Source organism: Pungitius pungitius, chromosome 6 (genome assembly GCF_949316345.1).
Source record: "Pungitius pungitius chromosome 6, fPunPun2.1, whole genome shotgun sequence".
NCBI lineage: Eukaryota > Metazoa > Chordata > Actinopteri > Perciformes > Gasterosteidae > Pungitius > Pungitius pungitius.
The window spans coordinates 5,160,886-5,180,758 of NC_084905.1; the positions used below are offsets into that span (position 1 = coordinate 5,160,886).

A 19,873-nucleotide genomic window follows, 5' to 3' on the forward strand; every position below is an offset into this window, starting at 1 on the left:
CCCCTGGGCCTGCCACTATCCACACTGCACCACCGCCTCCACGCAACGACCCCCCCCCCCCCCCCCCCCCCCCAAGGCCCGCTGAGCGTGTTTGGGACGAACACTCCCTGGTTTTATCGGAGCGGTAGAATCCCGCTCGTGCACTCGGGCGGAGGATAATGAGTCAGAGTCAATTAGTCTCACGGTCGAGCCGCGCGCTCAGCGGCGCTTCGGCGCTCTCCGTCTCCCGCTGGATCCTCTCTCGCTTCACAGCTTTGAGCTGGTCCCCACGCGCTCCCCCACTCCGTCCCTCCTTACCTCCTAGGTTCCTTCTCTGGGGCTTCCACCGCCTTGATGTGCACCCCTATCTTCTCCCGGTTGCTTTCTCTTTTTTTTCTTCCTTCCTCTCAGGATTAGCTGCGGTGTCCTTCTTCAGTGAAGCCGTGGACGGATGTCTCGCTGTCTCTGCCGTCCGTGGAAACGCTGAGCTGGGACTCCAGCGCTCTGCCTTCTCCCGTTCTCCGTCTCTCTATCTCATTTCGCGACACTCGAGGCAGGCGGACCAGGTGAGAGCAGCGGCGAGAGGGAGGGAGGGAAGCTGGGAGTAGGGGGTAAGAGAGGGAGGAGCAGCGGTAGAAGTGGAGGTGGTCTAGCCCGAAGGCTGCTCCGTCATGTCTCTCGTTGTCCCGGCCCAGACGGCTCTCCTCCCGCCCCTCTGCCTCCCCGTGTCCGCTGTCTGGTGTCGTTCCTTGGAACAATATCCTTCAGACATAAAAAGTTAAAAAAAAAAGCTTGATTTCAAAAGCTTTGACTCTTTGTGATGTATAAATGGAATAATAATGCCATAAAAAGGAAAATGATTAAAAAAAATCAATGCCTTAAATGAGATTCATTAGATTTCTTTGACTTTCTCTACAGTCACCTTCTGGATGTCAGTTCTGTAGTCGAGGGCTTGCGCTAAGCCTCGCTGACATTGTGAGAATTCAAGAAGTCCTTTTAGTGTTCCACTTTGTACCCAGAGAGATAAAAGGCAATAAAAAAAAAACTTCAATCAGCAACCCAAGCAGATTGTCTGACGTTCTTCCAGTAGAAAGATTTTCATGCCGGGGACAAAGTCGTGCCAAGGAAAGGGGGAAGTGGTGGACGCGGTGACGTGCAAAGGCTGCGATGAAAAAAGAAGAAAAAAAACAAGACAAAACCAATCAGCCCCAAATCTCATCCTCTCTCCAGCCGGCTTTGCCGGGACGGCGGCAGGAAGGGTAGGGGCAGCATCTGTCCTGCATTCCCGGGTGTTTGCGTGTGTGTGTGTGTGTGCGTCTCTGTGTATGTGTGTTTGTATGCAAGCGTTACATTGAATGGCAGTTTACCTTTGAGGTGAGTGCTGCTTAGCTCTAATCTGCTGAACTATAACCCGAGCGTGAAACACTGTCCAACCATCTTTCTCTGATGCCAAACAATCATCTCCTTAAGTCACCTGCACACACACACACACACACACACACACACACACACACACACACACACACATACTGTTGCCTTTCTGCTTAAATAACACCTACTTATGATGGGAGTATGTGTGTGTGGAACCTAAGGCACAAATGAATGATCAAATAACTGTTTGTTTGTGTGCTATTAAGGGATTCGTAACCCGAAGTCTGGCTCTTTGTTCCGTGGTAAACCTGTAGACACACAGAGAGAGAGAGATATAAAAGGGAATGTAATTTACTGCCAATAGCCTCATTGACCATGTAGACATCTTTAACCGTCCTCTGATGCTCCACCTTAAGCTTTTTCTCCCCTCACGTCAATTTTTTTTTTTGCATTTGTTATAACCTGCAGCCCTTTTCAGTTCTATTTACACATCTTCTTCTCCTCCTCCTTGATCATCTCCCTCTCAGTCTGATGGCTGATACTGAAGACCTTTCTAAATACATGGAATAGAGAAAATTGCAGTACAGTGACAGGAGACGATTGAGAGAGTCGATGCAGAGCACATCCCGCTGGGTTGAGTGCTGCTTTTACAGCCGATCATGCATCTGGGGGGTGGGGGGCACATTTGCCAAAAGCCCACTACAAAAACCCAGTGTGGATATTTGTCCAATATTTTCCAAATAATAAAACAGAAAAACATATTCGTTAATGGCTGGCTGATAAAATCATCAAATCACACTGGACTTGTAGCACTACAAGCTATTCAAAATCAGAAAACAATACAAATGCTGCTGCAGTCTTTTTGTTTTATATTAAATATTAAATAGAGCAGAGAGCTGAAGAAAAGCCAATAATTCAAATATTTGTTGGACGCAAACCTTCTATTGGGGCTTTGTCTCCGTCCCTTGCCTGCATTCTACCAGCCCACAACCTCAGTTTGATCCTTTAGTAAGTAAGGACCAAAGCCGGTTGACTTCTTGGTAAACATCTTTGTGTGTTCTTCACAGTCAAACAATGCTTATTTGTGCAGAGGAAGGTGTTTTCCCCCCATTAAAGAGACAGTCTGCCTCTCTTTCTTGTCAATGACCGAGGAATCCACATTTTTCTCCTCTCTAGTTTTGAGGCATCGCCATAGCAGCCAGCTTGCGATGGAGGGTTGTCACAGCAACACAAACCACAGAGTCCCCAACCTTGACCCATCTTATTTATGCTAGTCAACAGGGGCAGACATGGCTTCCCTCCAGATAACATATTTCTTCTTTTGTATGTTCTATTGCTGTGTGTATCGATCCTTCCAGGACAAACAGTTGCACCTGAACCCGACGTCCTGGCGATTCTTTTTAACTTTTCACTGGGTGTCATCTCAGTGACATACAGCCAGATGCACACAAACACATGAACAAGCTGACAGAGCTTGTGACATTAGGACAGCTTCATTTTGAGTCCTAACAAGCTGCAGGTTGCCAAGCTGAGCGTTATCTGGTTCATTTCTTTATCACTTACACCCCGACTGTTCTGTATGACGGCTTTTTAGTATTCCTTCTATTTGAGACTGAAGCCAAGGGGTACAAATGTTTTGGGTTGGATGCTCGCCTCTGCCCTCTTGTTTTTCATAAGAGATAGATTGATACGTCGCATAGTTTTGACGGAGACGTGCGCATGCTGCAGGTCAGATGTGTTCCGGAGAGATCTCCTCTCTCATATATCTGTTGGATGCAATTGTGGGAGTACAGATCTGAGACAGTGGCGGTGTGAAATTGAAATCTTTTCTCATCGTCCTCCTTTTAAGAGCTCTCGTGCATGACGCACGCCCGTTCAAACAGTCTCATCTGTTGTGTATTTAAGGGGGCTTCTTAATGAACACACAAAATAAATCTGACTTTCGGGCTCTTCTTGGGCACTTCTCGCATGCAGTCTACTTAAAATGTGGCAAACAGTTCTGGCACTTTCAGATGCAGCTTGCTCCAGACTTCTGTACACTGCTGCAGAACGGTAAGCACCGACACTATTGACGCGCACGACCTTCCCTGGGGAGACCAGCAGCTCTGAAGAAAACATAATAAATAAAGGGTTATGTTGACGCAATGACAAATCATTCAGAGGGCGTTGATATAGAACACGTCCGCCACCTGTTAATGTCAACGAGAACAAAACCAACAGGAATAGATCCCTCTAATAAGTATTGATCTTTGTGCCAGGTGCTGAAGTGGGGTATAACACGGTGACAAGATGAAACATCTACTGACAATAATTAACTTTCTCTGAATAGTTGAGAAAACACTGACCCTTTATCAATATGCGTTCTTGTGTGGACCTTTGTTCTCGTGGACTCGTGAAACGTTATCAGTCTCAGCCCGAGTACTGTTCCAATTCTAAAGTCCGCATCTGGCCGAGAACGGTCATAATACCCGGATGTGACTCGCCCTGCCCATTTTACCGGGCATGCATCGGAGCAGGCTCGTCTGTTCTTGTGAGAGCCAAATATCCCACAATGCATTTCCCCTCAGCAACAGGAAACAACGACAGAGGAAAATAAACACAACTTTATGTCGAAGTTTTTAAAGTAACGTAATGTAATTTTCTGAAAGAATAGTAAAATATTTAAGTCAAAAACTAAAATAAAAACGTATTAGCAAGACCAGCTGACGTGGTGACGTCATCAAGTCAGCTGCTGTTCCAACTGCGGAAATGACCGTTCTCCGTTCTCCCGAACCTGCGAGTCAGGACTCCCGAGTCTGTCTCCCGAGTCTATTCTCGCGGGAACGCGAGTCCGTTCTCGCCGTCTTAGGTATTGAGAAACGGCCACTGGGAAGGAATCAACAACTTCCTGTTCTCACTTGTCTGGAGATGCTCAGAGCAGAAACGTCTGTTGTTAGTCGCTGTTATTGGGTTAAAGAGTATTTTTAATTACTTTTCCCATTAGCTATCCCCCCCAACACCCGCTGTTTCTTCTATCTGCCGCAGTCACCATTTGTTTCCCATTATTTCTCAGTGTCTTCATTCACACGCGTGGTTTTTGACGACATAAGATTAATGTAAATGTTGCAGGGCGCGTGGTGTCAAGCGCGTCACGTCCCCAACCACACACACGCCGGCCTCATCACCCCATCACCTCATCCCCACTCCGACGTCCATCTTCTAAGTAGAAGCATCTGTCCCAAGCAGTTCAGCTCATGTAAATCCTTCAAGGGTTCAATCAGGCTTTAAAACTTTTTTTCCCTTTCTTCCCCTTAACCTTGCTGTCTCATTTGTTATTGTTTTTCACTGTTCTCCTCCACCAACCCTCTCTCTGTTGATCACAGCTGCAGATGGCGCGATTCAGAAACATAAAAAATCAAGCCGTTTTTTCATTTACACTGCTTCACTGAAATTTTGTAAATCAGAGGCCACCTTCACCGTTAACATGAATTAAATATCACTTTAACTAATGTCGGGATTTCCGATCCCTCCGAGTTGGTTGATGAGAAGGATTCACGCAAAAACACTATTTACATTATATCAGCATTATTTCCTACATTGTCGCAATCATTTTGGTACAACCTGAAAAGAAGAAAAAAGACACTAACTATTTAACTAAATATATTACTTCAAAGTCATCTGGGTAACAAAAGTGGCACAGCAAGAGGACTGCTCCCAGGGATTGGAAGGTGACCTCCAGCTAACCAAGAACAAGAACAATCAGCTCGGTCTCAGATCACCGACAAAAGTTTTACGTGGCAAATCCATTAATCTTGGAATTAATTGACTTTGCTGTGCTGAGAAATTACACGGATTTAAACGTTGACGCATTATGGGCTTAAGTCTTTAAACAGTCTTTGTGGCGAGGCGGCACGTGGTGTGGCGGTTAGCGCTGCCGCCTCGGGTCTGTGAGTGCGAACGTCTTCATTTGTGTAGTGATGAAGTGTATGTGTGCTTACTTGACTACTTTTACCATAACCATTTGAATAAAACATTGACCAGGTCTTTGCAGTAGTCGGCTGTGTATCGATGGTGAAATGTGGCGCTGGTCGTGGTCCGGAATTGGCAAGCTGATTTGTAACTTTTAGCATTTTTTGTCTTGGATCAATACTAGACCAAATTCTTAAAAGAATACAGAACTTTAATACCCGAGAAGTTGGTAAAGACCTTTAGGAAATGGTTGAAGGGAAAAATCAGTCCAAGAAAGACATTCTCTACTTAGACATATGGCCCTGACTTTGAAGGTACTTTATCTGGAAACGGAGAGAAAAAGGATACAATGTTAACGATAAACTGAAATCCAGCAAGACATAATTATACCAAACACTGTAAAAACGAAGCCAATTTGAAAAGGAAGATAGTGGGTTATTTATCAGCAAATTCAAGTCTCCATTTTTATAAACCGTTAACAGAAAGACTCACTCTGAAACTGAGCTGTAGCCATGGAAACATGCTCATTCTCATTCTTTCATTCCTGCTTTCTGTTAAAACGGCAGAGTAATCCATAAAACTGACGTTCATTTTCAAAATTGATTAATGTGCCACTTTATTGTTGGAATACTTGTTTGATCTTTAAAACCTTAGACAATTGGGGATTTTATAGATCAGTTTTGCTTTGCTCAAAGAGATTAAGATGATTAATTTCATCAAAAGATATCTTATTTAATTTAACCATTACTAGAAACCCAACGAGTTTCAGTTAACAACAAAACAAGGAAAAGCAACAAATCCTGAAATTGGTGAAGATGGAGCCATTTCAAGCTGTTGATATTTAATTCTTAATGACAGAATGTTTAAAGTCTCTACAATATACAGATAAAAATGTTTAAAAACGGATTATTCAAAAAGCATTCAAATAAATTCAAAGCCAACACAAGAAGTCCCAATGAATCACATGGATGGATGTTATGTGGCGTCTCATTTTCTCTCTTTCATGGTAACGGCATATTGCGAGGTTTGGAGTTTTGCATTTTTTAGAGTGCGATCTCTAATTATAAAACATTCACATCAGAAAGTTTCCTTGCCTGAAAACCCCAGTTACCAGTGTATTATGGACTCCTTGCTAAAGACAATGCAGTCCATCATAACAGTGGTCTATACTCATGAAGTATATTTAGATTGTGTTGAAACAGTTTCATTTTTTTAATATTAAGTTCAACTTAATGTAAAGATAAATTGTCCGGGTCATATAAAAACATGTAGTTCAGTATGCACTGTAATGGCCAAGCCAAGTTAGTTTTTGTGGACACTTCATAATTAGAAGTCTTTATACAGTATGGTCGGGTGGCTTAACTGGGGTCGTTAAAAGTTAACAAAGTGACTTTTTGGGGATTGGAGTTGAAAGAACCGAGGATCTGTTTTTCCCAGAGGGTTTGAAAAACACAGTGTGACACCGACTCACAGACTTAATCACGGCAGATGGGAATTTGCATATTCCGCCACGATGCAAAACGTTTACACTAGCCGTGTATAAAAATGCAGAGGGCATACCGGAACGACATTGTCAGGGACATTTTCACTGGGGAAAAGGTACAAGCACTATGGTTCGTTGGGTGGATTTTTGAAGGTCCAAGTAGAGAGTGAAGATAGCGCTGCCTTTTGTAATATGGACCCTACTGAATTACTGCCATTCATTGAGAACGTGGTATCATTGTGTAAAAGTCAAAGACTCAGATCCAATTTCAGATCTACTTGGAATTAAGGGAATTAAATGCATTGTATTGTCGAATGAGAAAGCAGCAGGTGTCTGCCTATAGAAATAGAATGCAGGTAGAGAGGACATCGCTATTCCAACCAACGCAGCTGGAGGGTCAGAGTGGCGTCTGTTTCATCTGAGCGGTTGTGTTACAAGAACAGGCATCTTCGAAACCACTGTAAGCCCCTGAGAGGGAGTCACTCATTCCAGTGTGCCTGTGACACCACAGTGGTGCACATTCGTGTAGGCTGTCTCTTCTGCTCCCCCATCATCTTTGTCTCAATTCAGCGAGCCAAGTTGGTTTTGTGACTACCTCCTCTGCCGGCTTAGCGGCGGAGCGACAGTGTGTGACACACTTTGCTGTCTCAGCAACATGTGGCATCACCACAGCAACCACCATCATTTTCATTTGAATGGGTCAAATGAACCCTGTAAACAGCTCCATGTTTGTTGTTTGTCAGTCCTGTAGCTCCACATCAGCTCATTCAACACATCAGACATAGTTGTCTGAGCAGTGGTGGGCCGTCAAGGCCTCACAAAGTTATAGCTATTTTATATCTATATATAGACATATATATTATTTGTAATATTATTTTGTTCCATTAGTTAATTTTGTCTTGTCTGTCTTCTTCCTGCAGGCCTTCCAGTGCTTCCAGTGCAGCTTGTTTTAAAGAGAGCTTTTAACAAATCAGATTCAATCTCTGCATCTCTATGTAAGAGAGGCCTAAGGGCCTTAGTATAGGTATTTAGTAAAAACGTAACTTGTCTATTGTGTTGTTTGCTAGTGACTAATTTACATTGATTTGAATATATACATTGTGTGTTAATTATGCACGTCTGTAGTGTAGAGTGGGCGTTGTGCTTCATGTAACATTTTATCTCACTTTAAATGGTACTGGCCCAAATGTGTAACCATCGGATGCATATTTAGCACCCATTCTGCAGGTTCAAAAGGCACCAGCTGGAAACATTATAGATCAGATCAGATCGGCTGGAAACATTATAGAGCTGCTGAGAACATTTACCAGCAAGTCATTAAATTCACGCTAGCTTCATTGGATGGCTAGAGCTTTTCAAATCTAGTGACAATGGTCAGTTCAGAAGGGAAAACAATCGTAAGCCTACTTCTGTTTAACTTAAAGTTCAAAGATGACGATCACCTGAGTGGTAAATCTGCCTCCATTATCATAGTCAACTGTATATGTGCACTGCGACAATGGATAGCTTAACAGTCATAGTAATTAAAAGGAAAGGAAAAGAAAATGGTCAGTTCTGGGAGAGAGAGCTGGATTTCCTGAACGCTGCACTTACAATCTCTCAATCAGGTTTATTAGGTTCTCAATCATCATGGGAGGTGCAAGAAGAAAAAAAAAGTAACCGATGGCATGTGTGCATTACGGGACTCCTTCATTTTTAGCCACAGAGAAAGCCTGAACCGACCACTGGTCTTATCTTCCCTTTCGTCTCCTTGCCAGCCCTGCTAGTGTGTCTAGGCTCCTCCTTCACTCCCCTCCCTCCCCTTTCTCTCCATTAGTCTTCCGTCCTGAAAGGAGAGGCGAGGGGCATACAAATGGGAAGACGAAGAGGAGAGTCCTCGGTCCTGAGGCCCACTGCCAGCTGCTGCTGCTGCTGCTGCAGAGACGATCCATCCAAACACAGGCACACTGCTCTGGAATTCAGACGGTACCTCAGTCTACGATGTAACAACAATGGTACGATCACAGCAGAGGGCAAGACATCTTTTCATCTTTCCCCCATGCATCCACATGAATGTGTACAATCAAAGCAATAGAATACATGTGTGTAAAATGATAAACTGTCTCCACCCAGGAAAATCATTTGTGTCATTCTGCTGCTAAAACAAGATAGACCTTGTCAACCAGCGTGCCGCTGTCACTCCTCACAATGCACGTCCACCACTCACATAATCAAAACCTATTGTGTCTGTTCAGGAGACAATGCAGTGAATTGTGTAAAGCAATGAAACAGTGGTAATGTTTCTTTCAGTTCAAGCAGACAATGTATAAACCATGAGTACTAGTATCAATAGTCATGTTTTTTTATCAACCAGCACCAGCATAAAAGAAACACTCAAAATCCTCTCTTACACTTGCAACCAGGCACCTGCCAGATAGTATTTAGTTATAAATATATTCAAGGAAAGGACAGCATTATGTCCTAACAAACATATTTCTTCTATAAACGATTGTGGTCGTGTGTACAACAAAGAACACAAAAAGTGACTCACATTAGATATGAAAGTGTGCTTTAATATACAAAAGCTATTCTCCTTAATCAATTCGATAAAATCTTTAGGCTATTTTTTACTTCAAAATAAAGCGCATGCATCCAATCATTCCTGATCACCAACTAGCTGCATCTCGGACAATGTCTGTGTTACATTTAGACTCAGTTTCCAATTGAAATCTACCGTTACCATGACAACAAGTAATCCTTAGATCACCTGTCATTATTTTGGGGGAGTGGGGACCTGGTTGAAGCAGTGGACCATTCCACAGAGTGGTCATATTGGTTTCTGCAGGAACACATCTAACTAACTATCGTGGTTAAAAACGCCACAGCAGTCAAACGTGCTCCCCAGACCACAGCGAACGAATGAGTACATCTTAAACTCAAGTGAGGTGTTGGTTCAGTGTGTTAGGGGGAAGAGGATTAACTAGGCCTTGGCTCCACACATTTCTTGGAAAGAGGGTGCGGGAGGGGTTTTGCTCTCCATCTCCCTCGGGTGCTTCACCTCAAAGGGATGTGAGAGCGAGAAGCCACGAGGAGTTGAGAGGGGTTCCTGGAGATGGATGAGATGAAGCTAACACTTGACAGACAGCAGCCCTAGAAACCGCTCCTGTTTGTGTTGCCATACAACAACGATACACAAAGACCTTTACCGCAAACAGCTACACAGAGCATTATTTCACATATATGATCAGAGAGAGCTAGAGAGAAAGTCTGGAATTTGTTTGTTCTTCACATTTACAATTGTTCACTCCATGCTGCGCACGCCGATTCACCCCCAATTGACGCCCGCCCCCTGAAATAAAAAATTATAAATAAAAATAATTTGAAAAAATAAAATTACATTTTTGGTTATTTTTCCACGCACTGTAGTTCCACACTGACTGAATAAGTCTGTGTGGCGCTCTAAACCCCTCCCTCTTCCTGAAGTGGTGAACATAGGGGAAACACTGTATTCTAATTACAAAGTACCCTCTGTGGTGTAAAGCATGTGACTGCCCGGAAGTCTTATCTGCTATTTGGGCATTGATTTCATTAGGCGGGAAAACGCATGGAAAGCTCTCCATGTTTTAATCAGTGTGTTTCAATGTTGTTTGGTCTTGAGGGACCGCTGTGAGCCGACTGAGTGGTCCACTCGCTTTCCTCGACCCATTCATTAAATGCATTGTATTTAACCGTATACAAGGGGTGCTTTGTTCATTTCTGCATACTTCCTCAGTCAGTGTAGATTCAAGCACTTGACTTTAAGTTAACATTGTGTTGTGTAGTAAGAAGCAATACAAAATGAATTGTGTAAAAACAAAAAACATCACTATATTGGATCAAAGGAATAGTTTGAGTTTTTTTTTAATAGTCCAGAATTTGACAGTGAGATCTGTATCACTCTCATATTGAAATCTGGAAAAAAAAGAAATCGCAAATACATTAGCATGTAAATGAAGGCACTTTAGAGGTGTTGTTGCTTTTGTTTTCAAGAGTCAGGCTAAGAAAAACTATCCAGTAATTCAATAAAATAACAGTACAGTGCACTGCAAGCTTTCCTTTGGTTTTACACTGATTTGTTTTTAGTGTTGATTTCAATACCCACACGGATAAAGGACCTTGTGGTGTGTGAGAAGTTAAGTAGTTTACAGTGATGGGATAGAGTGTGTGCACGTATGTGTGTGAGATGGAGAATTAAGCAGAGTCATTTTAAGTAGTTTCAAATGATAGGATTACATGTGTGTTTGTACGAGTGCATGTTCGCGTTTGCCCCCGCGCCGTGTGCTCTCATTTGCTTTTCTCTTTTTGACAAAATGACCATCACGATGGGAAATCCGTATACGTACTGTGCATCTTTTATGAAAGCTCGTGAACTGTACTTCACAGGGGGCCTTGGCTTTCACCTCAAGGCAGTGTTGAAACTGGATCCACATCACACCATTTGTTCAGCTCATTAAGCACTCAATTTGCCGCCACAGCCAGATTTTGTAAACACACACCCGCACACAGTGCCCCGAGAAAGTTTGCAATAAAAGTTTTAAATTTAAAAACAGGTTTCTTTTAAAAGAAAAAGATCTTTTTCCTATGGACGTCCTTCCACAAAACAAATTTCATGCAGTTTTTTAAATCACGATATTAGGATTTATTGTTCCGCAGCATCTGCTCTTTACGTTTAAATCACTCTGCGCTTTGACTAATCCAGACTAACACGGCGACAGATTACGTTCGTGTGAATTTAGAAGCTTTTGTGTTCACTTGCAAAAGACTTTCATTCTCAGAACCAACACATTGATTGGTCACTGACTGATGCGATGTGTCGGCCACGGACCCTGAAGCCTCAAGGCATTCAACAGAAGGGATTTACATTTCAAATCTGCTCTCCCCGTTCTCAGAATGTAGCAGCAGTATCATGTGTGTGCGAGAAAGTGGGTGAGTGTGCGCGTGTGTGTGTTTACTACACATGGTTTAAAGGTAAGAATCCTATTACCAGCTTCTCGGCTCAGTGCTTTGTCTTTCAGCTGATGTCTGATACTCTGTGATACATGCTGGGCTTTATCAGCGTGCCTCTGTGCGAATATACTGTATATGTCACATCTGTGGGTTCTGTTTCATTCTCTTTAAAAAAAAGTATTTGTTTGTGTTAGATCACCGCGGTCCGGACCAAAAGGTAAAAAAAAAGACGGTTGTGATTTAAACGTGGCAGCGCACTTTTCAACCGGCGGTGCTTTGGTCGTCTTTACGGTAGTGGCTTAAAGCAGAGACCAGAGGCATTCACGTTAAACCATCCCACGCGATACTACTCGAGCAATCAAGTCTTTGAATTCCAGGCGGGGTGGTGATATCGTCTCAATGCTGCGGAGAGGTAGCAGGAAATGACACATAAAAAGACGGTAGGATGAAAAGATAGCGACATTTGAGAAAAAGACGAGTGAGATGAAGAAAGCAAGAGACGGGTGATTAAAATGAGGAAGAAATGGAGCTCTCCAGAAAGAGAAAAGTGACAGTGAAAGTAGAGCATTTAATCCTCAAATGGACAGACTCGTTTCTGTTCATACATCCCACTTCAGCACTAAATCAGTGTCTCCTATACTCAGAACCCGTTGAAACGCCATCATGAGGCTCAGTGAGGAGGAGATGAATTCAGTCCCAGGTTTACAATCCTGCCAGGATTCTCAATTCTTCCACTTACCAAAAAAGTGGGGAAGTGGATATTTACATTGTTAATGTGTTCAAATTTGTCCTTAACCATTTTTTATTCATAATTTTCTGAGACTGTCCAGTCCAAATGTGAAGCACAAAAGGGGAAATTCAAGCTTTTCTTCCCATTATTTTCTTTTTATTTGAATTTTTTCTTTTCATTTCTATTAATGTAGTCCTAAAAAACGCAGCCCCACTTTATTTAGAACATTTACATTGGCAGTCACACATATACGGTCAGTTATTTGAAAATATTTATTGTTTCATAAAAGACTTTTTGAATCATACTAAATTCATTTGATTTTTGTAGTCGTGGTTTGATTAAATGCAAATGTGGATACAACTCTATTCCTCTATTTAATCACAGTAACTTTTTACGTTATGACCCGGGCCTTTGCTTCTAGAAATGTTCTCTAACTTGACCTTTGACAGATTTTAGTTGAATACCCCTGTGATATAGACAGTGGTTGACACATGCAGACATAGCAACTTTAGTGCTGCTTGTTAGTTTAGCATGTTAGTTTAGTGTGTTAGTTTAGCAGGTTAGCCTAGCATGTTAGTTTAGTGTGTTAGTTTAGCTGGTTAGCGTTGCATGTTCGTTTAGTGTGTTAGTATAGCGGGTTAGCTCAGCGTATTAATTTAGTGTGTTAGTTGAGCAGGTTAGCGTTGCGTGTTCGTTTAGTGTGTTAGTTTAGCAAGTTAGTTTAGCAAGTTAGTTTAGCGGGTGAGTTTACTTGTTAGTTGTGCATGTTAGTTTAACATGCTTGTTTAGCGTGTTAGTTTAGCGTATCATTTTAGCATTTTTGCTTTTTAGTTTAGCCTATTAGGGCGCTGATGTAGAAGTTCTGACAAAAACAAATCCTGTTCTATTTTCTTTTATTTTTATTATAAACTATTATTATTATCTTCAAGGAGCAACCTGTACTTTCTGTATCTTTGCAGTGTGAATTTGCAGTTCCGTTTTAGAATAAAGAGTTGAAATGTAATTGTTTTTTTATCCAATTCATCAATTAATCAAAAAAATTACCAACCAATTAATTGATTATCAAAATATTATTAGCAGCCCTACTTCCAAGGGCCTCGCTTCAAACTGTTTTATGGTACAAAAAAAGTATTTATAGAGCCCTTTAAACTATACTGCCATTGGTACATTAAAAGCACCCTTGTTGTGTGACAGAGGCTGCTTTTTCTCCTTGGATGTTAGCTTGTCTCAAATGATATATGATTATTATTATAACTTTAAAGTATGTAATTTGTGTATTAAACATCCGAGGCTATTACATTCGTATGTTATCATTACTTACGTTCACATGTCTTTCATCAATGCTGTTTTTTAATGCTCAAACTTGCTGTATTTGTGTTGAATATTTTAAATTATAAGTTAAATTAAAGCTGCAAGCAGCGATGAACGGGCCTTCGCCTATTCTCGCACGTTGGGGTGGGGCGGCGGTCGGCCGGGCTCGCGGGTCAAAAAAGACTAAAGAGACTAAACAAATCACTCTCGGGGCTGCCATTCAAACCTGAATCTGCGGCCTTGCGAACGGAATCCACCGACGCCGGGCTGTTGCCCCGCTGCAAAAGACCTGCGGAGGAATCGTTAGGGGTCTCGGGCACGATGACCACGATAACAAAAAGATGCATTCCTGTAAAATAAAGGTAGAGTCTGAAGCGCAAGAATCACAGGAAACGCTCGTCTCGTTCTCCAGTTTGCGTCCGTATAATTGATTCAACACGCGTACAGTTTACATCCAGTGCATTTTTCTTGTCCTGTATATCTTATAGACGCAGTCTCAATCAAGGTTAATTCACACCTTGGTTTAGTCGAGGTACAAGGACGACAGCTAACCCCACCTCTTTTGCTCCATCAAGATATGTTAACTTTTTAACCAAACCCGCTGGATGACGACGTGGCTGTCTTCCTGAAGAGAGCTTTGCTGAATGAAATAATTAATAATACATTGACTAAGATACGCTCTTCCTCCAGGGCTTAATATATTGGTAAGTTCAGTTTGAATCAGTTAAGCCATGTAGAAACTTTGCATTGACCCAAGTCATTAAAATTAAAAAAGTTCCAAGCCATCCAGGCCTATATGTCGTCAAGACAATTGAGTAGTTGTCCAACAGAGTTATCCTTTTTTGTTTTAAGATAAAAACCATAGCTGTTATTACTGCCTAATATAGTTCCAATTGACCAACTACATGAGACATTTCCACACCATATTGACTATCATAAAACGTATACAACTCTTATTCACATATGAACATTGCACTTTAGAATGTATATTCATTAACTCAGCATGTACCGAAGCATATTCTCATGTAAAAAAACAAAATATGTACAACATGACAAATGAAATATACTGCCCCTGCATACTGAACAAATATTACATCCTGTATTCATTAAAGACATGTAAAGTTACATGAGGAGTGTTATTAAAGTCCATAACCTGAATAGAGCTTACTTTGAACAGAAATACATTAAGTTAAAGCTTTAACAGGGGCACACCGGTCCTGCTCAATTGAGAGTTATTCTAACTCATTAACCAGAACACAACAGATAAATCCCCCGTAACAACATCCATGCATTCCAATGTGTGTGACAGTCATTAGCAACATAGAGCCATGGATGCGGCAAACGACAGGCCAAGCTTAACACTGTTGCTCTTAACTGAATGCAGGAAAACATGAAATAACATCATTCAAGACTACCCATAACGAAGAGATCCTTGTATACAATAATGTCCAATGTTGTTCACACTGCGTCCTCAGTATTATGTCCACTCGCAGCTCACGGTTCTGCCCGTTCTGTTAAAAAAAAGGAGTCACACTTGCTGGCCCCGTTGCTGTGGGTGGACAAGGTGGCGTCACTTGTGGCACTTGTGGCCAATACTCACAAACGTCTGTTAGTGGCGTGGGAGAGAGAGGGGGGAGAAAGCCGTTGAGCTCCGGGCACATCACTGGCTGTAGAGGCAAGGCGGCTGGCTGCCGTTTGCGTTCGCGGTGAAGCCTTCGGCGTTGGTGACGAGCTAATAACGTTTCTAAAGTTAGCTAAACACTTCACTAGCTAGCGAGGAGACCCCGCCTAGCACTCCACGAGCTATACTTTGCTAAACTAGCACAGTCCACTGTAATGCTACCCCCGGGGTCTGCCGCGCGCTGCTCTGCGCATGTCCTTCAACACAGACTAGGGAACGCTGGGTAATGAAGTTCTTCACCTTAACAGTAACCCGTAACATCTAGTCACATCACAAAACGTGTTTGCATCTCCACCCGTATGTTGCAGAATACGTCTATTTCAATCCAGATGTATTTAGATTGAACTGTCCGTGTTATATGTCTAGGTTAGATGTGTCAAACTGCAGAACGTCCAGACCAGTCCGCAACCCGACTGCAAACGCCAGCTCACTGACGTCTCCCAGCAGCTCCACATACGGCAGCTGTGCCAGCCGTATGTGGCTGAAACGAGTGTGACACAGCTGCTCTAACGTGTACAGTTATTTAACCTCAGCAAGGAGAGTTACCTGAATCATTTTGTCCGTTAGATCAGCCGGACACGCGTTTAAAAAAAGAACTAACAAAAAAAAAAGTATGATTTCGTCGGGACTCAATCTCACGACCATAGCATCGGGGGGGCGGGTGCTTAGCAGGAGAGCTATAGCCTCTGATGGGTTTGAGAAGTCGAAATGTCACTGATATAGGATTCGTCACTCCCCTGCAAAAGTACAGGGTGTTGTCAGACTAAAAAAATTATAACTGCCTTTCTGTTTGTTCTAGAGCAAATTCCTCAGAGACTTTTTTAAGTCTCCCTTTAATACATTTGGTAAAAAATCAGCGGACTTGTCAGTCAAACAGGGTGCGGGCGGGGCTTCGTCAAAATCTTCCAGGGGGCGCAATGGAGGCAATTTTTCACTTTTGATCCAAAACTGCACATCAGGTCTGTAAAGGTCATCACGTAGGATACTCACAGAGGTTTTCAAGAGTTTTGGAGTGTGCCGAGGCTCAGAAGATGTGCTTGAACTTTCATGCGGAGATAGCGTCGTCACAGCCACAAAGTTGGTCCAAAACTCCCAATTCTCACTGTGAGCCATCGTCACAGTCTTACGTCTTATATTCCCAGATTTGAAGTTGATCAGATTAAAGGGCTAGGAAATGGACATGTAAATGTAGAAACTTTGCATTGACCTAAGCCAATAGGTGGCGCTATACTTTTTCGAAAATCACTGCATGGCATTACTTAAAGGCCTACACAAGCATCATGAATATACATTTCTAGCCAGAAATATCAATGTTCCTTGGAGTTATACCATTTTCCGTTCTGGAAAAAAATCTTCCAAAATTGTCCAAACTGCACGCACGCTCACGCCCAGGTAGTTTTATGAAAACTCTTGATTTTAATAACTTTTGACCCCAAGGGTGTCAGGAACCAGTTGCCAGATTTTGAAATGGATCGGATTTAAACTCTCGGAGGAGTTCGTTCGTTTGTAAATGCAAAAATTGAAGGAAATGGCCAAAAATACACAGAATCACCACAGCGCCCCCTAATGTTCAAATATTCTGGGAAAATTTGGGGATGTTCTAGGACTCAATGTGAACATGTCCTCAAAATTTGGTGAAAATGACGGTTAGAAAAAAAAAAAGTTATAGGCCTTTGAATTTTCAGGACACAAACCTACAAACTTCATTGGTCCATAACTTTATTGAAAAATGAGATATCAACATTCTTTCAATAACTTTTGATCGCATCGAGCCAACGATCATTTTGCCGAAGATTTCGTAAGAATCGGACCAAGCGTCTGGGAGGAGTTCGCAAAAACGTGTTTTTCACAAAATTCAAAATGGCGGCCATAAAACGGTAGGCGCATTTGCATACCATAATTTTTTTTGTGTACAGCACATCCAAGAGAACCTGTGTGAAAAGGTTCCAAGTCGATCGGTAAAAGTAAAAAAAAAAATTAACATTGCGGCCACTTTGGGGGGCGCTAGAGAGTTCTTTTTTCTCTCCTCTAATTGCGGGACCCGAATCATACGTCAATTTTGCGCACTTCTGATGCGCGTGCAAAAATTCAAGAGTTTTTGAACATGATAAAGTCCCCAAAAGTGCGTTCGAAGTGGCGAAATAATAACGAAGAAAAATAATAATTCTTGCAATTTCAATAGGGCTTTCGCCCGACTTGCAGTCGGCTCAGGCCCTAATTATTGATGAGCGTACTTCAAATGAGTTGCTTATATCTATCTTCCTTAATCTGTGAGTGTTTTTTTTGTGGATTTGTACAATTCTCAAAGATAAGGTTTATCGTATTTGCAGAACTAATGGCAGCTTAATTTTAAATTACTAAATTACTTATAGCTAAATTACTTTAAACTTGGGAGGTACAAACAGGGGGGAAGAACTTCTCTTTTTTTTACTGGTGAGTCACAATTTATCTACAACTGTTGCTAAATAATAGTCAGTAGTATCCCTCAACAAAGTATGATTAAGTATGATCATCAAAGAGTATTAAATATGATTAAAGAGCAGATTTATGGTTTCATATAATGTGGCTACCTATCAAAAAACGTTGGCCAGTAGAGTTAATGGAAGAAATTCTGACAAATTCTTGGGTCTGCAGGGTTAGGTCAGCCTGCGCTAGAAATACTGAGTCTATACATTTGAAAAAAAGGGGCATGGTAATGATGACAAAACCTCGTGTGCTGGTATCGTTTTAAAAGTATTGGTTTACCATCAGGATTGGAAAAAATCCATTCCTACAAATCAGATGAGAAGAAGACAGCTCCACAAATGACCTTTAGCAGCATCTATTTAGGAGACATGAGACAAGAGAATCTTCCCCTCAGATCTCCATCTCTTCTTCTAACCAGGTGAAGCTGCCCCTCCGTCTACTCTATCCTTCTCGGCACCCGGGCTGTTGTTGTCTCTTAGCAACGGCGGCAGGCCAATCGATGGAGGGGGAGACAAAGCGACAGAGGGGTGAATGAGGGGAGGGAGAGACAAAAGGCGAGAACGAAGTGGAGAGAAGTGCAAATGGGTGTCAAGTGTACAAAGCGAATGAGGAGCTAGGGGGAAAGAAGTGGAGATGTAGAGGGGGCAGTGGGGTGGGGGAACACAAAGGAGAGGGGAAGAGGGACCGGAGGGAGATAGAGGGAGGACGGAAGGGGAGATGGGGAGGGGGGAGGAGGCACGGTGGAAGGGATGTTTAAATGTCAAGCTCATACCAAGACACCTGTCATTTGGGTCAAAAATATAAGAATGATAATCTAGACCTAGTTTTGACTGACAACGTGTACAATACCGTATAGGTTCTAACAAACGCAGCGTAGTATTTGTACGGACCCTGCAATGATCCACGTGAGCCTTATGGAGTGGCAGTGGACCTTCATCCTTATCAGACAGGTCATCCTTAGCCTCCGACCCCCCGTCCCCCCCGGAAGCGAACACCGGGGGAGCAGAGCGCTGCTCCGTCTCGACACCCCCACGCTGCTCCCCGTACACACCCCACGCCGTGTAGACAATGTGGCTGCACACGAACAATGCTGAAAGGCTCACCTCGTCGGGCCGTTTCTGCGTGGCTGGCTGCAGCTTCTTCTTCTCTCGGTCATGGCACGTTGTCTGGATCCTAATGTGCGCGTCCTCTGTATGTGTGTGTGTGTGTGTGTGTGGACGCGCAGCGGGACTAAACAACGGAGGGCAGCGATGACGCGGGCGGACTCGCAGTGCAGAAGGCACCGGGTTCCGTTATCTGTTACCGAGGATGAAAGCGTTCGCTGAATATGAGGCGGGTCTCCGAGGCGGCATCAGCGACGAGGCGGCACGAGCAGGAGGCGGCGTCGGTCGCTGCCTTCGTGGGAGGGACGTCCATCATGAACCCCAGTGGTCCGCGCTGTCACGCTCTCCAGTGTTGGCACACAACTTCCTGTTTTCACAATTAAACGGCTGTGTGCATCATTAAAATGCATCTGCATCACTGACTGTACAGTCATACATATATCTATATATCTCTAGAATAGGTAATAAATATATAAAACCCGTCAATTATATGTACGAGTTTCATGCATATTCGCATACACGTATCCTATCCTAAATCCTGCAGTTTTGCACGACAGTATTCATATGTCACCATTTCTAACATTTAAAGAGAAATTCATGTGAATACATGCAATAACCTTTCTTCTTTTCTGAAGATAATGTTTGGCTGTAACAAAAAGTTGTGAAATAATATATATATATATATATATATGTTAAATGTAAACGTTAAATGTTATATATAAATGTTAAATGTAAATGTTAAATGTTCAGTGTACATGTCAGACATGACAACTGAACATTACAATATTTACGGTAATTCATGCAGTAAGGGTTCACAGTGTCTAAAGAATGTATCA

At 42.5% G+C, this 19,873-nt stretch overlaps 1 protein-coding gene and 1 long non-coding RNA gene across 3 annotated transcripts in view; both read right to left on the reverse strand.

Moving 5' to 3' along the window:
- The window catches only part of LOC119195886 (histone H2AX), a 545,468-nt gene that overhangs the window by 35,922 nt on the left and 489,673 nt on the right, over positions 1–19,873 (reverse strand). The window lies entirely within an intron of this gene.
- Positions 68–19,401, reverse strand: LOC119195916 (uncharacterized). Of its 2 annotated transcripts, XR_005114250.2 has the most exons (3): positions 19,038–19,401; positions 902–1,658; positions 68–741 (listed from the first exon to the last, which is right to left on the reverse strand). It is a non-coding gene; the product is annotated as an uncharacterized LOC119195916 (long non-coding RNA). The 2 variants fall into 2 exon arrangements; XR_005114249.2 differs by lacking the exon at positions 68–741 and having other exon boundaries at positions 763–1,658.